This window comes from Simochromis diagramma, unplaced genomic scaffold (assembly GCF_900408965.1).
Source record: "Simochromis diagramma unplaced genomic scaffold, fSimDia1.1 OVJJ01000822.1, whole genome shotgun sequence".
Classification (NCBI taxonomy): Eukaryota; Metazoa; Chordata; class Actinopteri; order Cichliformes; family Cichlidae; genus Simochromis; species Simochromis diagramma.
Genome location: NW_024387520.1, coordinates 3,994,944 through 4,020,928, shown reverse-complemented (window position 1 = coordinate 4,020,928; position 25,985 = coordinate 3,994,944). Strand labels below are relative to the sequence as shown.

General features: G+C 41.5%; 1 protein-coding gene across 2 annotated transcripts in view; it reads right to left on the bottom strand.

Moving 5' to 3' along the window:
* The window catches only part of LOC120725964 (protein RCC2-like), a 296,282-nt gene that overhangs the window by 17,060 nt on the left and 253,237 nt on the right, over window positions 1-25,985 (bottom strand). The gene's annotated exons all lie outside the window — the stretch shown is intronic.

The window sequence follows — 25,985 nt, the reverse complement described above, 5'->3', positions numbered from 1 at the left end:
TACACACACACACACACACACACACACACACACACACACACACACACACACACACACACACCAACATTTAGGCGTACACAACAGGGCACATAGATCTTTCAGAGATTTCAAAGAACAAGGGTCCTACAAATGTGTGGGTTCCTCCAACAGTCCGAAAACTGTCAATTCTAAACTGCAAAAAGTGTGAATGCGAGCACAAATGGTTGTCTGTCTCTCTGTGTTAGCCCTGCAATAGACTGGTGACCTGTCCAGGGCGTGTCCTGCTATTAGCCCCATGACAGCAGGCATAAGCTCCAGTTATACCCCCGTGACCCTGAATTGGTTAAGCGTAAGAAAATGGATGGATGGATACATCACAGATTAGACATGAGGTCAAATAAATCAGAATCACGATGGGAACAACAGGTGCACACTCTGTGCTCAGTCTTCATATCGAATGAGACACACTACGAATTTTCTGACAGATACAGTCCCAATTAAACTGGTAGAAATATCAAGACACTTAGAGCATATGATAAGATTTCTACACAGGACGCTTGCTCTGGTTTGGCATGATTTTCTTAAAACTCAGAGATAATTTTTTTCTTTTCAAAGAAAAAAAACAGATATTATTTCTAAATAGTGCATGCATTTGTATGTAATTCTTTTAGATTAATGTAAAAACAACTGTAATGCTGCTTTAGCACCTGCTGACACCTGTTGAGGCTGTACCATGTTCTCTGAGCCTTTCTCTAAAATACTACAACAGATCTAAAAGGACACTACTACTTCTGGGAACAATACAAATATCTCACAGAAATCTTGTGCTCACGCTGATCAAATGTATTAATATATTCTAATAAAATGTTACACAATCCATGCTCCTGCCCTCCAAACAATCTCTCTGTTTTGTATTGCACATATTCCTCAAAACTTTTTTCTTTCCAACCCCCCTCCACTCTCTCTCTCTCTGCCTGCCACTGAGGACATAAAGGCTAGTGTGAAGTCCATCACTGCCTGGTGAATAGCTGCCCTTTGTGCCTCAGAACTCAATTCAGACGCTGAAAGGACTGCAGCCCTGCACCTCTGTGTGCTGGATGATTTAAAAGAGTGTGCATGTCCACGGTCTGCCTGAAAGCCTTCTGTTAGGTTAAACATACCAGGTTCAGTGTTCCAGATTCTAAGTTTACTACACTTGTTGAATACCTTATCTGAATACAATCAATTCTGATACCAACACTTGTCTTACACCAGTGTCAGTTTCAAGGAAACACAATTTTAACATAGCCAAAGAAATATCCTCTGCAGTTACTTCCAGCTCGTGGTAACAGTGTTTTAGGAGGTTGCCTGGTATTAAAGAATTTATCCTACCATTTCAACAACCATAACTTTCCTGTTGTTTTTGGCACAGTTGGAGAGCGCATCGACAACACACCGACCTCTCTCCCCATCTTCCCTTCTGCGCTCACATAGACCTTCGTTCGGCTTGTTAGGCCTGACACTGGCACCCTGGTGAACAAAAGGACTGCACGGCTTAGGGCTGCCCTGGAATGTCAGCGGGTTCACATTTCACATGCAGATGCATGACCCCAGAGCCCTTTAGTGGGAAGGTGCGCTTTAACCTCTCAGAGAAGCAGAAGGAGGGGAGAAGGGGAGTAAAGGGGCACCTTAGGGGGAATATGGGTTGGGGGAAGGGTAGGAAATAAGAATGTCTGAGTTTGCACTGCTTGCATCTGCTCCGAGTGCCTATCTTCCCTCTCTCTTTCCCAAAACACTCCCGCACAATGTTAAACTCCGCTGATATACCTTATAGAATATTATAATTGTCGATATTCTGAAAACTTGTCAGTGCCGTCTCCTTTCTGCGTGATCTGTGATGCGCCCCCTCTTCTTCCCCTACTTTGGAATACATGAAAGCATTACATTTTTAAATGCATACTTAAGATTTCTCCCCAAATAATTGAAAAAGCACAATGGGAGGGGTTATGTAAGGCAAAAGTACTGTGAGCTCCGCAAAAGAAACCAAAGCTACTGTCATCTGCTCTCTGTAGGCCCAGGCAGGCACAGTTTCAACTCAAGGGCTTCGCACTTCTTTAACTTGTTCTCCTTCCCTCGCTGCTCTCCCTATCCTAACTCTCTCTACGCCTGTTTGCCTCTCCTTCTCTTCTTAGCTCTCAGTAGTGAAAACTTCAAAGACAACGAGATCTTCTGCAAAAGCATAAAAACTTCAAGCATAGATGTTTGTTTTGACCCTGAGCCCCTTGCTGTAACCCCCCATCCCCCCACCCCACCCTTACTACTTGCAAGTCCTGCAAAATACATGAGGATTAAATCTGGATTTTTTTTTTCTCACTCAAATGCAACTCTCATTCTTCCATGTGATACTTATGTGTAAGTTTTACACAAAGCAAATCTGCCGTATGTCACTGCAACTACAACAGTGACCTCACAAAACTGATGGCAGAAAATGAAGTTTCTTGTGAGGAAAGAGCATCAGTTTTTCAAATGTGTTGCAAGTTATACACTTAACAATGAAAAAACGAGAAAAAAAATCAATACCACCCAAAAGTATAAAAATGCACAAAGTGAACACAAACATGCATTTATGCTTCCACTCTGCTGTTGTGTGACTTCTGCAGTTGTCTGGGTTGAGAATTTAAGTTATTTCTTGAGAAGTGCCAAAGGGTCATATCTGTCAGCAGGTTGTTGCCCCTAATCAGATTTGTCATAGCAGTTCAATGTAAAAATATAGTAAAGTGCTCACTATAATACCAGACATTACCTTACATGACACCGAATAAGAATAAAAAGAGACCACTCAAGTTTTTAGCATTCTCTCATCATATTGCAGATGAATTACGCTCGGTTCGGTACAATGTGGTTGACCTTGGAAGGCATGCTGAAGTATAAAGCATGCTATTCACAGGCATCACTTATTGTGCACTCGGCTTTAACTGAGAGTACTGTGTTCAGTGCAGTGACAGTGTTAAAAGAAACACGTGCACACATGCACAAACACACAAAACACATAAATGTAGCCTCTAAAATGCCTTAAAAATGTTGTTAAACAAACAGCAAAACCACTGGCTTCACCAGCCGACTTCTGTCGATGACTTTACTTACTGGAGTCCGAGATTTTGCTCTGTGAAGAGACGAATCTATATTCAAGACAAAGTGCTCAATTTTTAATTTGCACACTCTACACCGAATATATGAGAGACTAAGTGTGCGCTCTGTGCTTAGCAGCTCTGCCCTCTAATAGTTGAGACATCTATAGCATCCACAGCAAGGCCAGGGGAGCAAGGGAGCAATCCATAGGCCTGCGTAGCCATGGCAACTAAACAAGGAATAGGCTAGATGTCAGGCGAGCATGGCTAAATTACCCATTAGAGAAAGCAGGAAGGGGAGAGAGGGAATACTGGTCAGGGCACAAGAGGCTAATGGGGAGATAAGATGGCCAACATATATACCACACACGTGCGCACAGACATACACGCACACAAAAGTGCACACAGTCACACGGAAACAAACAATGGGAAAACAGACCTAGGCTGTCACATGAAGATGCCACTTATAAAAACATTCTCAAATAATAAATGCAAGTAAAAGTACATAAACTTTCACAGCGTTCACATGCAGTAATGCACTCATAAACCTATGCAGGTATACATATACTAAAAGTATGTGTGCACACACAAACATACATGCACACACTAGCATACAAAGGGCACACAGGGAAGACAAAATGGTTTTAATAAAGACGCCCTCTTGGAGAGGTTGCTGGTGAATGTGAGGGAGATGTATTTATAGGAATCCTCCTGTGAGATCCTCTGTGCCGGGATTCACATCTTTGCATGAGAAAGCGAGAGAAAGGGAAACAGAAAGAATGAGACAGAGATGTTGTGTTATTACCTGTTTCTTCATCCTAATCCTTGATGCATGGCCTATGCCTTGAGTCTATACTGCTGAATAAAACAATAAAGAACAAATGGGTCTGCATCTGCACCTTTGGAGGTGTGAAAAGGTAAAAGGGATATTGGCCTAACGGTTCGTTCCTACTATGCGCTTACATGCAACTGTGCACACACCTATATGTATCCAAACAAGCGCAAGCACCTAAAGTGTGCATATGTAAGAATATGGGAGCTTATTTGTGAGCAAATGGTCTGTGAACTTACACGCGCACACACACACGCGCTCATGCACACAGACACACACAAACATGATACCGGTTACACACTCGTACACGGCTAAACGCACACACTGACACACAACCCCTCTACACACAGAGTCAGGCAGGCAGGCTCCTCCTGATTTTAATGCTGCACATTCATTTGCATGCGCCATAATTAGCGTCAGGCACACAGAGGCTGGTCCTGGGGGAGCCCTGTGATAACCGCTTCCTCTTCTATTAGGGCTCTCATTCCAAGAGTGTCAGACATTGCACATCTTCATTGTGGGGCCTGCAGCACATGGGCTCAGTGGAAACTCTGCCGCCGTAGCTACTGCTGGAACATTTAGGAGAAGACGATGGTTTCAGGGGTTAGAGGAAAGGTTGCAGTGGATGCTGGACTTGGTGTAGGATGTGTAAAGAGTGTAAAGAAAAGAAAGGAATGAAGTGATAAGTTCGTAAAACAAAGGGGAAGAGGGAACGAGAGACAAAGAGAGGTAGTAAAGCGGTTACACATTGTGCAGTAGACAGACAAGCTGGACAGAGGTAATGAATGCAGTTATTAAATTGTTTCAGCTGCAAAGAGGTCTATTCTTATGCCATTATAAAGGGAACAATTTATCCCCACTGATCGGCCCTGTCTCCTTTCTCCTCGCTCACTTTGATCTGCCAGCATATTGCCTTGATGTGTCCTATTCAATAGCGAATCTGGGGCAATTTTAATGCTTTTGTACCTCGCCACCGCTCCACTTCTCCCTCCCTGTTTAAAAATAGCTGTTAATTATAAGTGCAGTTTAAATGTCTCTAGTGACCCAGAAATGCAGGTTGGAGTGAGAAGAAGGGATTGAGAATCTCCAAGTTTAAAAAGAGCGAGACTCGATTTCTTCCCCTCTTTATCATGCTTTCTTCAATCTCCCTTTTTTTCCTCACACCCCCCTACCACTTCTTTGTCTTCTCCATTCACCTCCCCTCCGATTCTACTTCACCATCTCTTTAGTGTTCCTCCACATTTTCTTTTTCTCCATCTCTCGCTCTCTCTGTCTCCTCTGTGGTGTTTCTTCGGCTCGGCGGGAGTGAGCAGGGCTGGAGGATAGGGGATTCAGTTCTTTTTCTCCAACACACGAGAGAACTGCAGCGAGACATCGGAGACCATGGCTGTGAAACCGCTTCAGTCTGCAGATTGTATGTGCGTCACGCAGAGTCTTTGTATCTCTCTCCCCAACTTCTTCCTCTCATGCAGCCGCAGGAGTGGGATGTTGAAAGGAAAGGCATGTGAAGGTGCGCTAGGTAGCACAGTACGAGGCACAGGCACAGAGTATACCTGTGGGGAAGAGAAGGGGCTGTGCAGGGACCTGAGGTGTGCACCTGGGGGGGTGCAGTGTTATAAATAAGGCATTAGCCTCTTGAAGGGAACAGAGATGTGAGGGGCTGTCTCGGTAGCTCTCTTTTTCCCACTAACGCTAACTAACAGTTAACCCGAAGGCATGTACATGTACTCCTTTCATCGCAAAGGAGGTACGGTACAAAAAAATGTCTCTAAGAGGTAAACTCTGGGACTCTGTCATGTCAAAGTCTGGACATTTGTTTTTTAAACTTAGGAGAGGTCAGGTATAAACTTGTCACAAGTTTGAAGTAACTGTCGTTACTGACTGGCTCACACCCTTCAGTTTTTTTGGTAAAAAAAGATGACCAACATTCAAGAGTGTGAAGAAAAAGAAGTTACTCTCTCTGTTGGTGTACAGGTAGGCTTCATCTCATCTAATCAGAAGTATAATGATAAATAAAGTATCACAAATAAAAAATAAAAAAACAACACCTTGAGAACACCTTTCAGCACCCACCTTTCTAATGCAACTGTAGAACATGAACAAATCATTTCCAAAGCGCTTTCTGTGCAGTGCATGGGACGATGCCGCTAAATGTGTCGAATTCAAAGCCACGTGCAAGGACAAGGTTTATGTGTTGATCCTTTTCACTCCAGCGCCGTGAATGCCGTTTTAAGTTTCATGGTCGCACGCTATGTTCTTTTCAACAATATCCCACACAGTTGTGACCTTACATAGAGCTGTGTTTGCTGATCTGTTTGCCTACAGCTCAGCAAAGCGAGGTAGACGTATGACTTCAACCCTTACAGTGTAAGAGCAGGTTAGTGATTAATAAGTAAATCAAATTAAGTCGGCAGCAAAACAAATTAGCTCGTCAAAATGTTGCTCTTTTTGAGGATTAGTCTAGCGAATGAGACAATGCACGTGGGGTTCAGATCTTTTTTTATTTATAGTTTGACTGATTGTTGAAATTGATGATTGTTTTCACACAAGTCCTTTAAAAAAACAAAAAAACAAAACAACACAAACAGACAAAAAAAGACATGAAACTGATTAGCAGCACTTGGGGAGAGAGTCGCAGAATAATAACAATACTGAGAAAGTTGCTCTAAGCCAATTCTGCCTTGCAATAATCTTATCTGTGCTCTTTTCTTACCATTCTCAAATACTACAAGCCAAATGACTTGAAATTCTGCATAGTATTCTTTAATTGAGAAAAGTGATTAGGTGATTTTTATCTCTTCTGTATCAGTTGCTAATAGTAAAAGCACTAGAAAAGCTAAGGTCTCCATTTTATTGTACTTTCAGACTGCTTCAATCTTGGCTTATCTGCAGTGATACTCATATTTCTGCAGGAGGACATTTGCTGACCTCAGCAGCATATTGTAACTTCTGGCTCTAACTAAAAATTAACATGACCTCTGTCTGTCTTTGCTGGCTATTGAGGCAATGATTTACACTGTCTCAACCAGTGTGTATGGCTTTGCCTGACAATAGAAATATGTACAGGAGATGACTGAGCAGTGCTGAAACAAGGACCCTGTGTGGGTCCACTCACTCAAAGCAGGCAAGCACTTGATAGATAAATGAGAACAATGTATTGGTTTGTCCACAGGCGTGGCAGAAATGACAACTTGTTAATACTGTCCTTGCTAAGGAAGGCATGACTGTAAATAAAATGTTATCTAGCAGCAGTGGGAGAAGCATCTTTAAACACCAGCAGTGCCCGAGGAAACCGCAGCTAATGAAAGTAGCGCTTACACTCACTTCAAATCATTGTGGAAAATAGAGAAAACAATGATGCTGACGCTGTAATATGTAAGCGTTGTAAAATTCTCTCAAAAGTTTTGCTTCTCACCATACAGATATGTTGTCTTATTTTTCAAAATTACATGTAATAATAAACCAACCCAGGCCCATTCCGATGCAAGAGTTTTTGATATTCTAAGACTATCCACAGCCCATGAAGTTAATATGAACATGTTTACCTTGCAAAGCACAAGGGCATGGGTGGAAGGGTGACAGGGGAACCCAGGTATAGCCAACTTTTGTTATCAATCCATCAATCAATCCATCAATCCATCCTCTTAACCACCTCACACTTCAAAGTGTGTTCTGGCTTTGAGACTGGAGCCTATCCCAGCTTGAACACCCAGAATAATAAACAAATGTAAACAAAGAAGAAAGAAAATTCATCAGATGAGTAAGGAAGACAGTATAGAGATGGGAATAAAAGATGTGAGCTAATGACCTTGATAAGACCAGGGACACAAAGAGCCTGAGGACAAGACTTGATGTGTTGGCGTGACAGCAGTGTAGTAGTGCTGGTGACAAGAGGAGATGAGGAGCCTGCACTTCTTGGCTGGTGTTACACATTAGCATTGTTGTTTGCCAGGGGGCATCAAGGGTGACTGTGTGTTTGTGTGTGTTTATGCGCACAGAGCGAAGTAGGAAGACATCCCAGCCGAGGCCTTGCATGGTGACAGAGGCTGATACTAATCTAATGAGATAAGAAACGTATGCAAATGAACCTGGCCACAGTTCACACTAATCAGCTTAACACCCCGATAGATATAAGCTATCTGTCGCATCGTGTGCACACACACGCAGGCTCTCAGAAGTTAAAACAATCACTGAGAGGATTTGCCATGCCATGTATGAATACACTGATCCACACAAATGGGCCCGCTCACTTCTCCTAACACCTGTAGACTTGCAGATACTGAGTACAGTAAATGTTTGAACAACTGACCCATGCATACTAAATGCGAAAGTAGAAATCAAATGAGTGAACAGAGGCTTCTGTGTGTGGGTCTTTCTGTTTTTGGGATCATAAATTCTTCAAGTGAAATGTGGAGAGACAAGAGAAGCAATGGAACAGCAGGGAAATGTTTGATGAGAGGTGACTGCTGAGTCGAAAATGACCTGCAAATGACTCCCGTTTTCCAACATCTCACCCCGTCAGTAAATACCACCTATTTATTAACATTAACACTACATATACTTGTTGTATTTTCACACAAATGTAATGTCTCTGTGAAAAAGTGGACTGGGTGCAGAAGGTCAAGGTGTCATTTGAAATGGTGTGTTGTCACTAGGCAGAAAGGAGAAGTCGTGCCACAGCTGTACTCTTCAACACCACTCTTGGCAGCTATTATTATCTGTGGGAATCCAGGGCATCCTGCATGGTATGGGGGCAAAATTGACCATCAGTAAAAGACTGACCCTGGAAATGCACACACAGCTGCCCCTCACACACTCTTCAGCGCAAACTGACCTTCGCTTGTGACACTGTTTAGACAAGAAACAAAAGATTTGTTTTTTTTAATTTTTCATTTAGATGCTTGATGTAGAGCTCTACTATTTAATGTGCTTTTCTCTGTGAGAAACACATAATATACTGCATCTTCTTTTCTACTGACACTCAAGGAAGTATAAATATTGGGTCTTACATTATACTATATAATACTATATATGTGAGTGTGCAGTGAATTACATAATGTGGACACTGTATGCTGTATTGAAATACCAGAAAATACATGCCATGTTCTAAATAGATGCAAAAATAATGAAAGTAGCTCAACTGCATCAATTTAGTCATGAACCTTTTAAATGTTCAAATATTTTCATAGCACGTCTTTGCTGATATTCCTGTTTTTATGCCTGTATTTCATTCTGTTTTTCTCCATGTTCCCCATCCTCTTTGATCTTTCTTTGACATTTACCACTAACCTTCCTATTTCAGTCGACCTATTCTTAAACAAAGCTCGGCCAAGACATCTTTATGGAAATCACTGCGCTGGTTGTGTTGATTTGCAAAGAGCATGGAAGCTGTTCAAGCAACACAGGTTATACAGAGAGACGGCAATGGAGAGACAGACACTGACTTCCACAAAGACAGACAGTGACATAGAGGAAGTGAAATACAGAGCACCTTGCTATAACTATATTGGTTGGCTCCAGTATGTTGGCGCCCATCTTACCTGGCTAGAGTCCCACACAGCATTCATCTAATGAAAACCTGGCTGGATGGCCGGCTGGCTGTCTCATCAAGGCTCATTGCCATAGGTTCCTCTCCCCCAGCATCAAAGTCACTTGGCTTTTATCAATGGCCAAGTAAAAGCAAATAACTTCACTAAAATTTGAAAGAAACCATGAAAAGAAATCTAAAGCAGACATGAAGGGAGATGTCTAGCAATTCTTTAGGGGCACTCAGAAAGACTTATTGTAGCAACAATGAAATCAAAGAAAAGATGATTATTATGCATCTGCAACTGTGTGTACACTCACCCGATACACATGAAGACATAAATTTGTCTGCTATTCTGCTCGCGCTCTCTCTCTCTCTCTCTCTCTCACACACACACACACACACACACACACACACACACACACACACACACACACACACACACACACACACACACAGAAATGGACACAAAGGAACCTGTGCTTATGGGAAATGCAGACCTACATTAAAAAAAAACATTAACTACAACATAGCACACAAGGTACAAGTACGCATAGCCGTCACGCTTTGTAAAATCCCCAAGTGTCGCATTACAGTGGACTGCTAAAACTGTGTTGGCTGGTGATAGCTCAGAGACCACAGCCAGACTACAGTAGCAGCCAGTCCCCCAGTGGATGACTGGGCTCTGCATATGAGCTCAGTCACTGTAACAAGCCCCACTTAGTCATTGGCTCTTTCACAGGCCCTCTCTCCATAGACCCTCTATACAAACAGGACACTTAAAAACACCATTACTGGGAGATTGCTCAAGCCTTAGTGAGCAGCTCTGAAGTGGTGAGTTAGAAAGATGAGACGACAAACAGGGTTCTGATGAAACAAGAGCGGGATGAAATATGAAGTAAGGTACACAAAAAGGGTTTGTTGAGAAAGGCATTGATGAAACAACACAGTGTGCTAGTAATTAGCAGAAAATGCAAGTTTGTGGTTTGGGAAAGATGTCAAAGTTCATACAGAAACTTCTTATAAAATGATTCTTTAGGCAAAAAGTAGTACAAGTCAGCAACAGAGGCTTCTCTGTTAAGTCCTTCTCTGAAGTATAATACACTAAAGCGGCATATCTGGAAGAAAGTGGAACAGATACAGCATGCTGAATTTTTGCCTACTCTGGTTGCAAATGCTCCGCTTCTAAAACTTATGTTTTTTGTTAGGGCATGGGAAACAGTATGCTTCAGCTTAAACAATCAGACATAATGTCCCCTGACTCGAAATACAGCTGCGTTTTTGGGAATATCATTTGTGGCTTCACGAATACTGAAGACTTGTTTAACCCAGATGTGTCACACGCTGACCCGTAATGTCCTATCTTCACCCCATTACTCCTCCCCTGTCTCACCCTCTACTTATATACCCCCCACCACCCATCTGTCTCCCATCCCTCTCTCACCCCCTTCCCATCTATCTCTCATCTCTCTCTAGTCCAGCCTCTCATCACTTGTTCATAACTTTACAACGCTCATTAGGCAGAGTCACAGTTTCCATCAAAGAGAACAAGAATATTTTTAGGCAGGGGCCTGCTTCGTGAAGCCTTCTCGGTGAAAGTAAACCACGTCCAAACATCAAATTCATGTTACATGAAACAGGTCAACAGGTAAGTCTCACTCCTCTTTCTTGTCCTCCATCATCTCTTTTTCTTTCCCCACAGGAAAGCCGCATCATGATTTCCCAATAACTATATGGGTGTACCCCCTGGCACCCTTACTGCCCCCTTACTGCTGTCCTCTGGATCTGTTTCAAGCAAGAGAGCAGATTGGGAGTGGGCATGGGTGCATGCCAAAGTATTCTGGGAAGGGCTCCAAAGAACATATTTGTTGAGTGGGGAAGAGAGCGGAAATGGACTTGTGTCTGAAGGGAGGTATGGTTGGAAAAGCTGGGTGAAAGCAAGGGTAAGCGACACAGAGTCACAGAGCGAGATGGGAAGTTGAGTCATTGGGTAAAACTGAGGTGGACAAATTTGCCGAGTGACTCATTGAATACAAAAGGTGGATTCTGATTCAGCCGATTACTAATATTTAGTGCACCCTTTACAGGATAAAATTCCACCTTCATGGTTTGAGACATGCAGATTGGGTTGCGGAAGATTTCCTATCGTGTGACACTGTAAATGGATGTTATAAGTACACTTACACTTATACACACACAAAAACCCAACAGCCAAGGACTGAAAAAAAAAGAGTCCAGGCTTCAACAAACAGAATAATATGAATCCTGTTTGTACATGGAAAGGTTGCTTTAATGCTAAAATATAAAACTGAATCAAGAAGAAAGAAAAATGCATTTATACACACAGCATAGAATTTAGCTTTTAATATTTCTCTACAGGTTCAGTTCACACATTTCTGTTCACTTTCTGAATGCATGCTGCATAACTGCCTATCTGAGAAGGTGCACAGTATTTATTGGCTTCTTTATTAGTAGCTGTTTATGTGCAAATGTATGTCTTACACAGCACTTCAAGTCATTCACAGTATAACCTCCTGACACACTGTGTGAGCATGTGCGACTATGTGCGCGATTATGTGTGCGTATGCATGGGTGCATGCGTTCTTTGTTATTGGGCTGGCTTGCCACATACCATACTTCAGTGCTACAGGGTAATGCTATTTCACACAACTCTTGGAAAATAAGTGAAGCTGGAACAAAACACATCACTTATAGCGATGTTTGAACATATTTCTGAGGACTTTTCTTTTAAAAGCAAGTACTGGCAGTAATTTGTGAACTATGAAGCGATAACTGACTCTTCATCAGCTGAATCAATCCCAGTCCTGAAGTTTTCTTTAACCCTTGAACTTACATATAATATCAATGCAAATATGTGAATCTTTTCCCAAGTGCAACAATGGGTTTATATGTTGGCCATATATATGTTAGTTTAAAATTACTCTTTGTGACAAGAAAGTGGAAGAAAGGCAGAGAAGGAGGTGGAGGTGTCTTACACAGTCCAGGCAGTGACCTCTAAAGATGACAGTGAAATAGTTAACCTACCTGGCAAATGCCATCATGTGAAAAGTATTTTGTCACTGCAATGTTTTCCCATACGGTTGCTGGAGAATTCTGGGAGTTCACACACTTTGCAAGGTCAAAAAAGAAACATCAAACAGATTGTTGAGTCCTTGTGGGCTTTCTTTGGCAGCCTTTTGTCTTCTTTGTTTCACAGACACATCCTCACTTAAAGAGGTACTATGAAAGTGCTCAGATACGCAACAGATGCACAAATATAACACAGCAGTTGGAAAGAACAAAGTCATAAACACCTCACTCAAAGTAGCATATGTAAACATGTAAGTCCCCCCACCACAACTCACACGACCCCACATTACATACATGCACATACCATGTGCAATAGCTGGCATGTGGGAGTCATGCATAGCACATAAACTGGAAGCGGCGTCTTCATGTAAATTCTTCCCTTTCGACAACTGAGCCTTCTCATAAGCTCCAGCACTCAGCTGTCTACTGCATTCTCCAAGGGGCAGGCATGACATTATGTTAATTTAGGGTGGCTCCAAGGTGTGAGTGAGGGACTTTATGCAAGCGAGTACTCAAAGTAACCATGTATGTCATAATATGCCAGCAAATGTATTGGAAATGCTAAACAGAATACATACTACCAGTGTAAATAAAATGGAAAACAAGTGGACTACAATAACTGTTCTGCTTGCTGTTCTCATTGAAAATGTGTGTATATATTCATCCACCATTCTAGCCCACCCCAATGTGGCTACAAATAGATGTGCAAAGTGGTCCAATCCTTGCAGAATGTTTATCCAGGGAGGTGGATTACATCAAACCAGTCATCACTGTGTCACAGTGAAGGACCTGATACCCCCATAAGCTCGGCATTTCCTGCTTTGAGAGCCATAATTAAGAGCGTGCTGGAGAGCATCACACTCTGAATCCTCCAGACCTTTATGTGGCTTTTGTTCATCCACGACACAAGAGGCTATATGAAGAGATAACAGTCAAAGCTCAGTGACAGAGAGACAATAATGCAGACATACATGTAGCTCATACAAGAAAGAAATTGTTAAACCATCCCCCTGCAGGAGCACACGGTGGGAGTTTTTGGGCTTTGAAGATATATATTTATAGATACCTCAAATAGGGGGAGTCAGAAATCTAATAACTGAAAATTAAAACTTTGGTCTTTTGTACTTTGGTTACCTTACTTCCAGTACTATTTACTCCGTACTTGTGGGTCAGACCATGTCCTACTTCACAGCTGACCTTCAAACTTGTGAAGTTTCTTAAATGTACACTCACTCGTAGACAATCAGACAGATATATACTGTCATGCAAAAAAGAAAGTGTCCACCCTTACTACTTTCATAGGAATTAAGGAAGTAATTAATTAAATGACCACCAGCAAAAGTGAGCACTTCTATAAAAACAGAAGTTTTGATAGTTTGCTGGTCTGAAGCACTCAGGTGTGTGCTCGCCTTGATACTCGGAAAAAATGCAAAAAAGTGCTACATCTCATACTCTCCAGGTCTCAGTTAGCATGCCAAGCCTTAAAGTTCCTGCGACACATTTGGCAAAAACTAAACACAGCATATCAGCACAAACACGTCCACCTACCAAGTGTCAAGCACAGTGGTGGAGGGGTGATGATTTGGATTTGTTTTGCAGCTACAGAACCCTTGCAGTCAGTGAGTCGAGCATAAACTCTTCTGTATACAAGAGTACAGTAGAGTTAAATCTGAGGTCATCTGTCCAACAGCTAAAGCTTGGCCAAAACTGAGTCATGGAGCAGAGCAATGAACCCAATCTCACCAGCAAGTCTACAGCAGAATGGCTAAAAAAGAAAAGAATCAAGGTATTGCAATGGCCCAGTCAAAGACCAGACCTCAGCCTGATTGAAATGCTGTGGCTAGACCTTAAGAGAGCTGTGGATAAAAAGAAATGCCCACAAACCTCAATGAATTGAAGCACTGTTCTAAAGAAGAGTGGGACAAAATTCCTCCACAACCATGTGAAAGACTGAAAAAGTCATACAGAAAATTATTACTTTAAGCTTTTGCTGGCAAAGGTCATTCTTCAAACTATTTAATTATGCTATGTACTTTGTTTTATAAATGACCGAACAGAGTCCTGTGAAAGCTTTCTTTTTTGGATAAATGTAAATGCCCAAAGAGGGTTGTTCAAATAACATTTGAGGTACCCCAAAAGATGACTGAGCATGCATCAAGAGTTTGAGGTGTGCAACAGGTTGCAACAATGACACAGGCATACACACACGCAGATGAAAACAATACTGGCCTCGCTCCTGCAGCGGGAAGTAAAAAAAAAACACAGAGCTGGCTGCGTGATTGTGTCAGTGGACACAAAGCACACACCTGCCAGTGCAAACTAGCAAACATACGGATGCTCGCAGTCAAAGGGGACTTGCTGCTGATATGGTTGTCCTTCTCACTCCCTCATAACTCCTCTTTTTACCCATTGCTTAGAACTTGGTTCACGCAGAGTCAGAGTGCCATAAAAAGCATAGCACAAGGCAACAATTAACCTGTATGTAAACAAGACCATCAGTTATGACCCTCGATTCCCGCCTCTGTGCTTAGGCCGCCCCGCCCCACCCAGAAGGGGTGCTTTGTAAGGAAGGTGGAGATTGTCAAACCACTTGAGTTCCACTTCAGTGCACAGAGAGTCGAAGAGAAGTACGACTCCACTCCCTGTGTTACCACAAGTACTTCAGATCACAATGCAGAAGAAAAGAAGTTTGGAAAATGCAGTTGTAGATGTAGATGTTTCATGGAAAAAAACGGAAGAATGATCAACATTTAAGACAGTAAAAACAACAAAAATACTGAAGTTTATGTATATTTTGGTTAAATAATGAGGAACTGAGAAGGAGGATGCTGTGCCTATAGGTTCCTGACAGATCTTTATTGCCCTGTTGAAAAGGTAGAGCTGGGACAAAGGCCATTATCATCACTTGGCTACTTCTACTACTTCTGCAATGCTTTTTTCATCCCTTGTCTTTGTGTGTGTGGGAGGTGTATGTTCATTCATGTGTTTAGGTGTCTCCGGATGTGCATATGTGTAGGCCTGTCTGGAAATGTGTATATGCTGCTGAAGTGAGGTCAGAGTGTCCAGGGAGGCGAAAGGTAATCCTTTAAGTGAGAGACTTTAACTCTTTCGGAAAAGTAAACAGCCAAGCGTTTGAGGGCGTATTGTTGTTGAGTAGTGTAACAGAACTGCAAAAGTGCCTTGAGGCACTGTGTATGAGTGACACAGGAAAGCTATGGATACATGGAGTAGGGAGGGGTTTCTGATTGTGTATGTGTGTGTGTGTGTGTGTGTGTGAACCTCTCAAGCCATGTCTCGTGCAGCCTGCAGCCTTGAACAGCTCTGTGGCAGGGGAAAAAGAGAGCAGATGCCTCTTCACTGGGGTGCATCGGGCCACCAAATCGGAAATATCACTGATCAAGTCTCAATTGAATTACAGGCCACCAACTGATGCATAGCAGAACCTGTTTGTGTGCATGACTGGGTGGGTCCTTACCTCCGTATGTGTGTCTCAAAAGTGTGTGCGTTATGTGTGTGCGGGCATGCGTAGCTGCCGTGCTAGTGTTCCGGGTTTAAGGGGGAAGAAGGATGACCCCGCACAGCTGACAGTCAGTCATGCAGGACAGAACAACACAATAACACTCTTGTTAACCAGGACATTGCATACCCCCCACCTGTTACCCCAAGAACCACACACAGACAGGGACATGCTTGCACATGAAAAGACATACTTAAAAATGCTCTCTCTCTCTCTATCCCACACACAATCTCATTTTATACACACGTACACTTTTTGAAGTGTTTCGAGAAACATAAAAGGCGCTTCACTGCGTCAGCTCATTTGAAGTCTCTCCTTCCTTCATTTAGCAAGGCATCCATTTATCTTTGGGCCTGTCAGGGAATTTCTAATCGCTTAACACACTTCCTGTGTGTCCGTCTACCTAAACACTGTAAACAAGCTTCCCAAACGAACATGTTTAGTCTGGACCTGGCCTGGCTAGAGAAGAGTAGAGAGAACTTGCTGAATCCCTGGCAAACTAACGCACCAGTGTATGCTGAGGGAGAAGCATATAGCAATCCTATTTTTTTAATATCTTATTCAAAGTTCGCCAAAGTTTGGCTTTAGGTAAAGGTAAAAAATTAAAACAGAAGCCAAAATGACATATATTCAGCTCACTTTCTAAGTTCAGCACAAGAGTACAAAATACATTGGAAAATGCATTTTATTCCACCGTACAGATCTTGGACATTGAGTGCTCTATTAAAGGAGCTGTATGACCAATATGGGTGTGAACATTGTGTTACACTGTGCAACACTCTCCCCAGCTGTCTTTTTTGTACTGGGCTTTCCACAAGTACATGCAGTAGCCAGCTGAAGAGGCCCAGGGGCATCAGAGGAAACATTTAGATGCCAAAGCCCAAAATTGCTGTTACGTTCTAATGCACCCAATCCATAATAGTACACTCATTTTAATTGCTGCATATTCAAATAACACATATAATACGCCTATCTGTTTGTAAACATGTAGTGAATTACTGTGAATGAAAATTAGGCTTCTTGTGTGTCCTAGCCAAGTCTTTAAGTAGGTATTAATATTTCAAACTATTCTTAATTCTAATTAGAACTTTTGTAATTAACAATCATTTGACCTTATTTTATATTTTCATTCACTGGCATGTTGACTGCAGGTTTATTTCCAAGACACACCACAGCGTTGATTGTACTGTTATTGTTACTGACGCATAAACACGCTCCCAAATTCAACAATAATAAAAAAGATTATTTCAGGAGGAACGCATTTTTAATCCCATGTTTTATCCAGTCTATAAAGCTGAGCCATAATCTATATTTTTCATATTATAACAAAGGATTATTACCTTGGCAGCAATGCTTTTTTTCAGTGTGCGTTTCTAATATGTTCTAAAGATGGCTCTGCAACAAAAATCACAGTTTAAAAAAAGTAATTATTGCTCATCTTTTTGTTTATTAATACCATAAACCAATGCAATCTCACTCCCCAGTTATCCTAATCCAATCAACGACAGGACTCAAACAGGTGTCGAAGACTTTGATTTCACTTTTTTTTGTTTTAATTTTCTGTTACTGCTAATTTACTCTGATCTGTGAAACTAATTGGTTAGGCTTGGGTTTAAAATTCACACTTTCAGAACATTAAGAGGCATCGTCTACAATTTGCAGTAAGCTTGTCCATCCTTCTGTTACCATGAGCACAGCATAGCTGTCAATTGTCCCAAACGTCTTCATGTTTACTTGTAATGGGGAAAAAACCCTATAGAGCCTATAGAAAATAGGAGGGCTATTTTCATTTCACCCTGCAGACAAAAAAAAAATTTATCTGTATGATTCACCTGGGTCACACTTTCAGGTCTGAAAATGCTGAAATCTGAAAAATCATTTCCCTGAATACTGTAAGCCTAGAGAAACATAATAAATAATATATTGATATTTAACTGTCTTGAAATGCATTGTTCTGGGAGTTTAGTCTATAAGCTTTCGTGCCAATAAATCCTATTGTGTTTTTAAAGGATGGAATTTGTTCGTGGGCAAGTGAGGAAGACAGAAACATGTATATGTGTGGAGAAAGTGTTTATCTATGTGTCACACTTTCTCCAATAGTGTGTTGCTCTTGTTTATGGCCTGCTATAGACAACATATGCGTTGAGAGCTCTCCAGTTATCACTCAGCAACTTTTGAAAAATGAAAATAAGCTTACTTTACATGAAGGGTCACGAAATACACAGACTTGTTTGTACCCTAACTGTATTACATCCATCATTCCACAATGGTTTTACGATATGTACGCATTCTGCCTCACAGTATACTCAGCTCTTGGCTTTGTTTAGACAGCTCAGCCATGGGGAACACTGCGTTAGACATAATCTACACAAGATGGAGACTTAGCTTTTCAGAGAGTAACTAAGTGCATGGCTGAGTGAGTCTTCCAATCTGTTAGAGGTAACACGTAAAAATGGGTCCTGATAAAGTGCCTCAGTGATACCAATGAATAATGTGGGCCAGGAGACGAGAGACACGAGAGAAGATATGCTTTGTTATTCACAGAAAGACTTTCAATTTAGAGAGTAATTTGCTGATGAGCAAATTTTTCTGTTACTTTTCCACACTTCTTTTGCAGTGCACAGAATATCCAAAACTTTGTGATCAACTCTACTACGTGAACAGGTAGGCTGCACACGTGGTATGAATATTTCAAAAGATTAGAAAAAAAATGTGTAAAAGTGGAACTGAGAAAGTGAGCAGTGGAGAAACGGAATGACACGGGTGCATGTTTGTGTGCGGTGAGCTGGGGCAAAGGGGCGAGAAACGAGGGGGCAAGCGAAAACAAATTCACAATGCCAGCTCAACTTCCAAAAAGTGTGAAAATCTCTATAAACCCATCAGCTCCAATAACAGGCAAGGCTGAATAGATGAGAAACAGAGGAGGCGGAGAGAGAGGCAGAACAGGGCCACAGAATGAACTGGCCTCCCCCATTCACTTTTAAATTTCCTCCTCCACAGTCCCCTGCACACTGTTAATTACTGGCCAGGCATTCCCCTGCCACCTTTTCACACATAACAAGCACCCCATCCAGACCCACCGCTGGAATATGCCTGCAGCCTAAGGATCAAGACCAATTATGGCCCTAAGCTGGACCCATTTCTGTTTAGCCCGAGGGGGGTGCGGAGGGTGTTAAACAGGCAGAGGATGGAAGCAGAGGTGGTGGAAGTGTTATTTTTCCCACAACATAAATGTGTCTGTTTATTTCGGAGTTGCTTGCTGAGTTTACTGCTGTTAAAGTACAAAACATGAAAAGCGGATATCCCATGAAACATACAGAAGTTAGTTGCACATGTGGAATAACTAAAACATACAGGCCTGTATTTGGACATAATCACGCACACAGAAAATCGCACTGAACAAAAGTTTTAAGTAGAAGACCTTCCCCCAAAAGTTATGGATGATGGATAATCAACAAGAAACGGGATTATGAAATATTGAGGCACAGACAGCGCAGGAGAGAGAGGTTTGGAAACAAGGGAAAGTGGCAGGAGAAGAAAAGGAATATACTGGAGCAAAAGCACAAGACAGAGGACAACACACACACACACACACAGACGCAAATCCATGGGTGGAAATACCAACATAAAATATATGGATGGATGCACACACGCACACCAACAAACACACACAAACACGCACACTTTCAAATTACAGCTCTGAGAAGCCATTAGTTTCATATATAAGCAGACCTGCTGATGAAAGCTCATAAAGGCGGCTATGTAAATAAAACAAATGAAAAGCCAGTGCTCAGAGGTGAGGGGGGAGAAAAGAAAGAAAGAAACCCTCAGGGATTTATTGTTTGTGAAAGGCTGCTCCATTTACTTTCGCCACTGGAGAAGTGAGTGGTGCCATCACCGAGGCATTAGCTAGCATCTTCTAATGGCAGAAAAACAGCACACCCAGCGTCTGCCTCACAGCTCAGTGAATTGAAAAAGGTGAGGGAAAGAAGACGTGGGTGGGAGCCACACATGCGGGGAGGTTATGACCCTCTCACATGCTATCCACAAGGTATATACAGAAAGACACACATTTGCAGTAATGCTTCAGCTATTACATGTCTTATCAGGACGATTTTCCGCATGAGGCCAAAGAGGTGAAAGGTTGAGGCTTGGGCACGCTCTTTTCATTGTGTGCAGCAGTGGAAACATCATGTGGTAATGAATGTGTCCAGAACTAGTGAAGGAGAATATGACCTATGATCAAATTCACAACTTAAAGAAATAATATGTCTTTGCTTCTTTGGCTTTCATTTCATCAAGCTCATTTTGTTTGACAATAGCTTTTCTACCTCAACAAGCAGCCCAACCTCACAAGACAAGTGGCAGTTGTCATTAAAAACACTTCCAATAGTCAATGTTTGCATTTGCCTTGAGGTCACATGAATAAGTACATGTAAAATGTTTGTTGATAGGACAGGACTTCTCAAACAGATAACCAAGAAAATATAGAGCAAGCTTGTTACATATGGGAAAAGATTGCCTTCAGGGTTTTCTGCCAGAAAGCCTCTCACACATGCAGTACATGTTTTGAAAGACTGATTTTTACCTACCAAACAGTAAATCTACCCATCCATGCATTTCTTAACCACTTATACAATTTATGTTCACAGGGAAGGGTTGGAGCCTATCGTAGCATTCCAGCTATCATGGGGTGAAAGTATACTGAATGGTTGTCTATCACAGGGAGAGACAGACAACCATTCAATCTTGCATTCATACTTAAGGAAAATTTAGAATTAACCCTTGACCCAACAAACACGGACTATGGGAGGAAGCTATGCAAGCACAGAGAGAACATATAGACTCCACAGGACCCAGGGCGGTGGATTTGAACCCAGAAGCTTCTTGCTGAGAGGTGACACTGCTAACCACTGTACTGGCCAAACAGTAGTTGAAAATGAAAACAATAATAAGCACACACCCCACTCTTTGCTATTAACTTCAGGCCCTCCTTGCACCCTACCTTTAAATAAAAAATAATGGTCCCACACTTGAACCAAAGGCTTCTAAATTAAATTTTGTTATTTGACTTTTGATCCTCCAAAAGCACACTACACTGTTCTTTCTACTCTGCTGAATTTAGCTTCTACCAATATTTAGGTTTTACTTTGGGACTCAACGTAAACTGTAAATAAGACTGGTTCTTCGAAACTGTGACAAATATCATTATAGCTGCAGTAATTTTTATGATTTTATGTGTAGGAGAATTAAAAATGTCATTTAAAGATGACTATAATGACAATAAAAAATCACACAAAGTATTAAAACATAATATAAATGTACTGATAAATATACTGTACAAAATACTGTAAATAAAATGTTATATTGACTCCTCTAAAGTCATATAAACATTTATTAATGATCGGACAGTTACACAGTCATTGTTACCTTTACACACAACCACAGTGGCTTTTAAAACAATCAAGACGGTCAGAAGGTCAGAAGGATTGCCCAAATATTTATTTTAAAAACTTATACTAAAGGTACAGATATTATTGTGTCAAAGTCTCTGGAAAGTATAGTCTTCCAAAGATGTTTTCTCCTGAAACCGATCTCTCCCATGGTAGGGTAAAGTGATCACTCAGAAAACCTTTATAATGATGTGCAGTCACCCTCCCCTTTAAAGGCACACTATGCCAGAAAAATGCCTCACAATAATGCCCCTGAGCCACTGGATAGCTTTACTGTATGAGTAAAGGATTTAAGTTTTTCCCTTGATATGTCACCTGTCTATAGTGTTATCACCCTTTAAACTCAATTGGTCATGTCTAAGTGGACACTAAAAGACCCATCCAGCGCTTCATGACTGTCTGTACGGGGGCCAAACAGGACTGGATCACATTTTCATTCAGTCAACTTATAAATGTACAATAACCCACATATTAACAGCCGGAGGAGGGGTAATCATTATCTTAGTCACAGGGAAGAAAAAAAAATATTATAACATGTACTTAAATAAAGTAAAATAAGAAGCAGACATCAGCAAGCTAAACTACCTGTTTTACATAGCTAAGTGATATCAGAAGCCAATAATCTGAGTATATCTGATACACCAATCCCAGTAAAGGCCTAACAGGTGAACAGAACAGATCCAGCAATTGGTGGGAGCAGCATACAGTGAGAAAAATGGGTTTCTGTACTTCCTGTGACATGACCGTGCTTCCCATGGTGTGGCATTTAGCATAAACAGATGAGCTAATCTGAGCTGTGGATAAGGCACCTGCCTCATTCCACTAAATAAATAAGCCCTGTATCCCAATCTTCCTCCACTTGTGCCTCTGTCTATACTCCCATACCTCCAGCCCCTGCTGTGCTGCTGCTCTCCATTTATTTCTCCTCCTCTCCATCAGTCGGGTAGATGGAAAGAGGGAACGAGGGAGAGTAAAAGTGGAAAAAATAGAAAAGGGCTCATATCATTGCTGGGCCAAAGGTGAGTCGCCTGGGGAGGCAGCGGGAATGAAATTCTCCCAGTCCCATTTTACCAGCCATTCAAAGCACATTACTCTGGAGAAGGGGAAACTTATAAAGCCCTTGCAGTTGAACACATTTCTGTGTGTTTACGGGAGACAGAGAGGGGCTGCTGCACCTATGCCTCAGTAATAGATTCCCAATTTAGGGTCACTTCTCGTCTCTCTCCCCCTTTTGTCTTTTTGTCCCTCTCTTTTACTTGATAAGTCTCTCTCTCCTCCTCCTTTCCTATATTCATTTTCTCTCCTTCTCTATATATACATTTCTCTGCGGGCATGCTGCCCTCCCCTTGAGCTAGGATAGCTAGAAGGGACCCTCACAGTCTGTCTGCTTGCAAAAGGAATATTAGGAAAACTGTTTGTTTGTGTGTGCCCCTGTAGACACTGCAAACTGTTTCACTGAGGAGAGCTGATAGAGTTGATGATATAACTGTCATCTCCATAGCTTGATGGCAGACTATGATAGCTGCGCTGTAACTATAGTCTGCTGCTGGTGTGAACTACTGCCAGAGTAAATACCTTTCTGAAAATGATGGAGCAGTTTGCTACAAAATGGGACAGTTCATTAGAGGGGCAGAATAAAAGGTTCTGCAATCAAATTCTCTACTTAAACCTTTTTTTATGCAGGTGAAGATCACAAGAAGTTTTTTTTCCCCTGAATTTGCTTATGACATAAGGTACACTAATAAACCGAATCACTTAAACACAATCTCCTGCCCTATAATAGGGTAACCATGTGGGATGATGCTGTCACTACAGTAATTACAGAAATACTATCAAGGTGGAAGGGCAACCTGCTCATAATAGTTGCCAAATTAGCTTATCTGTAAGGCATAATAGGGTTCTAACACCTTGTAGCAATACTAGACTCTCATTATTGCCATGCCTTTACATGTTACTGCCATTAACGCAGGGCTACATGATTTGTGAATAGAGGATGTTTTGTCTAGTGCTACTGGGTGAGGCCAAGAGATGCTGCCTGATTGGCCATATATTTTATTGACACAGATAAGTTTGGCTAAAAGTGAACTAATTATCATATTATGGTTCTATTATACGAAACTGCTCACAGGCTATGATTAACCCCCCCACCTCTCCTAGTTTAACAACTGAGCGGTCACTGGGTATCATATCAACTGCTTTTAATTAGATTAGTATGTTACATTTTCTGGATTGCTATTGGCTTCTTGGGGATAAAGGTATACCATAAATGCCTATTTCATAGCTATATATTTCCCTTTAAGCTAATTTAATATAATTGAGTTATACATGTAATGATCCTTTAACAGTTGGAAAGAGAGAATGAAACACAGGTTACACAGGCTAATCCCACAACGAAACGTTGTGAGATACTACACAACTGCAAAATCCTGAAGTTAATTCTGATATTCATACATTTCCACGCACATCTTCTAAATATCAAACAATTAACAAGTTTAAGTCAAGCATAGAACAGACAAAGACGAAACATGAGCAGAATAAGGAAATAAACATCTCAGTGTCTTGTCAGAAGCCGTTTCAGGCAGAGGAGAGCAGACATCAGTGAATGTCTTTGGAAACCAGCCGTTTAGAGTGGACGGCAGGCTGCCCATCAGTGACAGGCCCCAGGCCAGTACACAAGTGGAGGACCCGATAGGAGCTGGCAGGTGAGACCTGGCCTGGAGTCAGATCATACAAGTCCAGCTGGGGCTAACACATCAGGAGACAACAGCACAATGCAGGTGGCCTGACACAGACGTAAATATGACCTGCCACTGATGGACTCCGGCTGAATTCAGCTTGATTCAAATCAGGTTTTATTTGCATTAAGAGGTATTGCAAAGAGTAATGCTGTCAAAACCTCACAGGCCTGAAACAAGCCACTGAAATGAAATGCGTCTCAATGAACTTCAAAAACCTGAACTCTATCGTTGTTGACTATCTCTTCTCTAAGCACAACATTTTAAGTAACGCATTAAAAGTGTTACGATTTCACATCTTGAAATCTGTAGAGAACATCAGCACAACCTTTTCATTATTCCTTTAGACAGCTGATCTTCTATTTATTCCATAATCTTTTCGCAATTTCCCAAAGAAGAGGGTACAAAAAGGGCCCACACCCCCCTTTTTTTCTTGAGACCATAAGGGTGTATTTTAATCAACATCGTGTGCAAATGAAATGTCACGCCCTTTAATGTGAGAGCACCGTGGGAAATGTCGATAGAAATGTCAAGTGGTTGCAGGGATGTGGGACCAGAGGGGTTGATGTCATCCATGGTACAGTAGACTGTGGGGCCACTGGGCATACCAAACCTTAACAGTGAGGACAGCACAGTGAAATTAGGATTGGTTTGAGCTCAATCTCCAACTGGACTATGTTTGAGCAGATGTCATCAATATGATTATTAGCTTGGTTCATACAAAACATAACTACATTTTTGTCTCACTAAACATAAAATGTAGTTTTTAACATTTGTGTGTGACACATTGATGGTGTATATTGAGTTATTAGCTGATTAGCTGATTATTAGCTTTGAAATTCTTCTGGACAGGAGACCAGGTGCTCTGCGACCACTTGAAGTTGTTGTCTTCAAAGCAACTTTGGTACATACATACATACATGCAGTCATAGAGTCAGTCTGCTATCAGCTTGCAACCAAATGGGATCAGGCTGGCAACTGCATGCAATCTATTTTGATAATACAGCAATTATTCGTAATAAACTGGTGAAAGCTGCAAATCTGTTGCTGTCTGATTCAAATCTGTTGTTTTCTATACACACTTTCACTGTTTGCATTGAGAGTCCAGACAGAACCTCACAGATTTGAAAGAGAAATTCAGAAATTCCTACAAAAAAAGTGACATAGTTGTTGCAGGAGGGTGACCGCAAAATGACAAAGGCCCTTGGCAAACTTGCTCACTGTTGCAAGGTTCGCTAACTGGCATAGACTAACTCAGAGTGATAGCAATCTGTCTGTTTACAAATATGACAGCAATTATTTGCAAATCTGTCTGAGTTAGACTGTAACTGTTTGGAGATAGGTTGCCTCCCACCAGGTGACCAGTGCAACTGTCTCGTGAAAGCGCTAGCCCAGAATTTGAGTGTATTACTACTTGCAGTCAGTCACTGAATGTGAAAAACTTAAATTCAATCACTGGACAACCACTGATTCTTTCCTAGTCACAACAGGGTTGTCATCCTATTTTTACAGTAGTGTGATTGAACTAAGTCTGAGTTTTTAGATTATAGGTTCAGTTTTATTAACCAAATTTTTAGATTAGGCACGTTTGTACCTGGAAGAATTTGCGATTACAGAGTTTGAACTTTAGTCAGATTAGATTAGACAAAAATGGCACATTTGTTATGTTATGATATATTTTACAACTCATTTAAGTAGATTAAAATCACCATGCACTTAAAGAAAACTTGCACATTTTCACTACG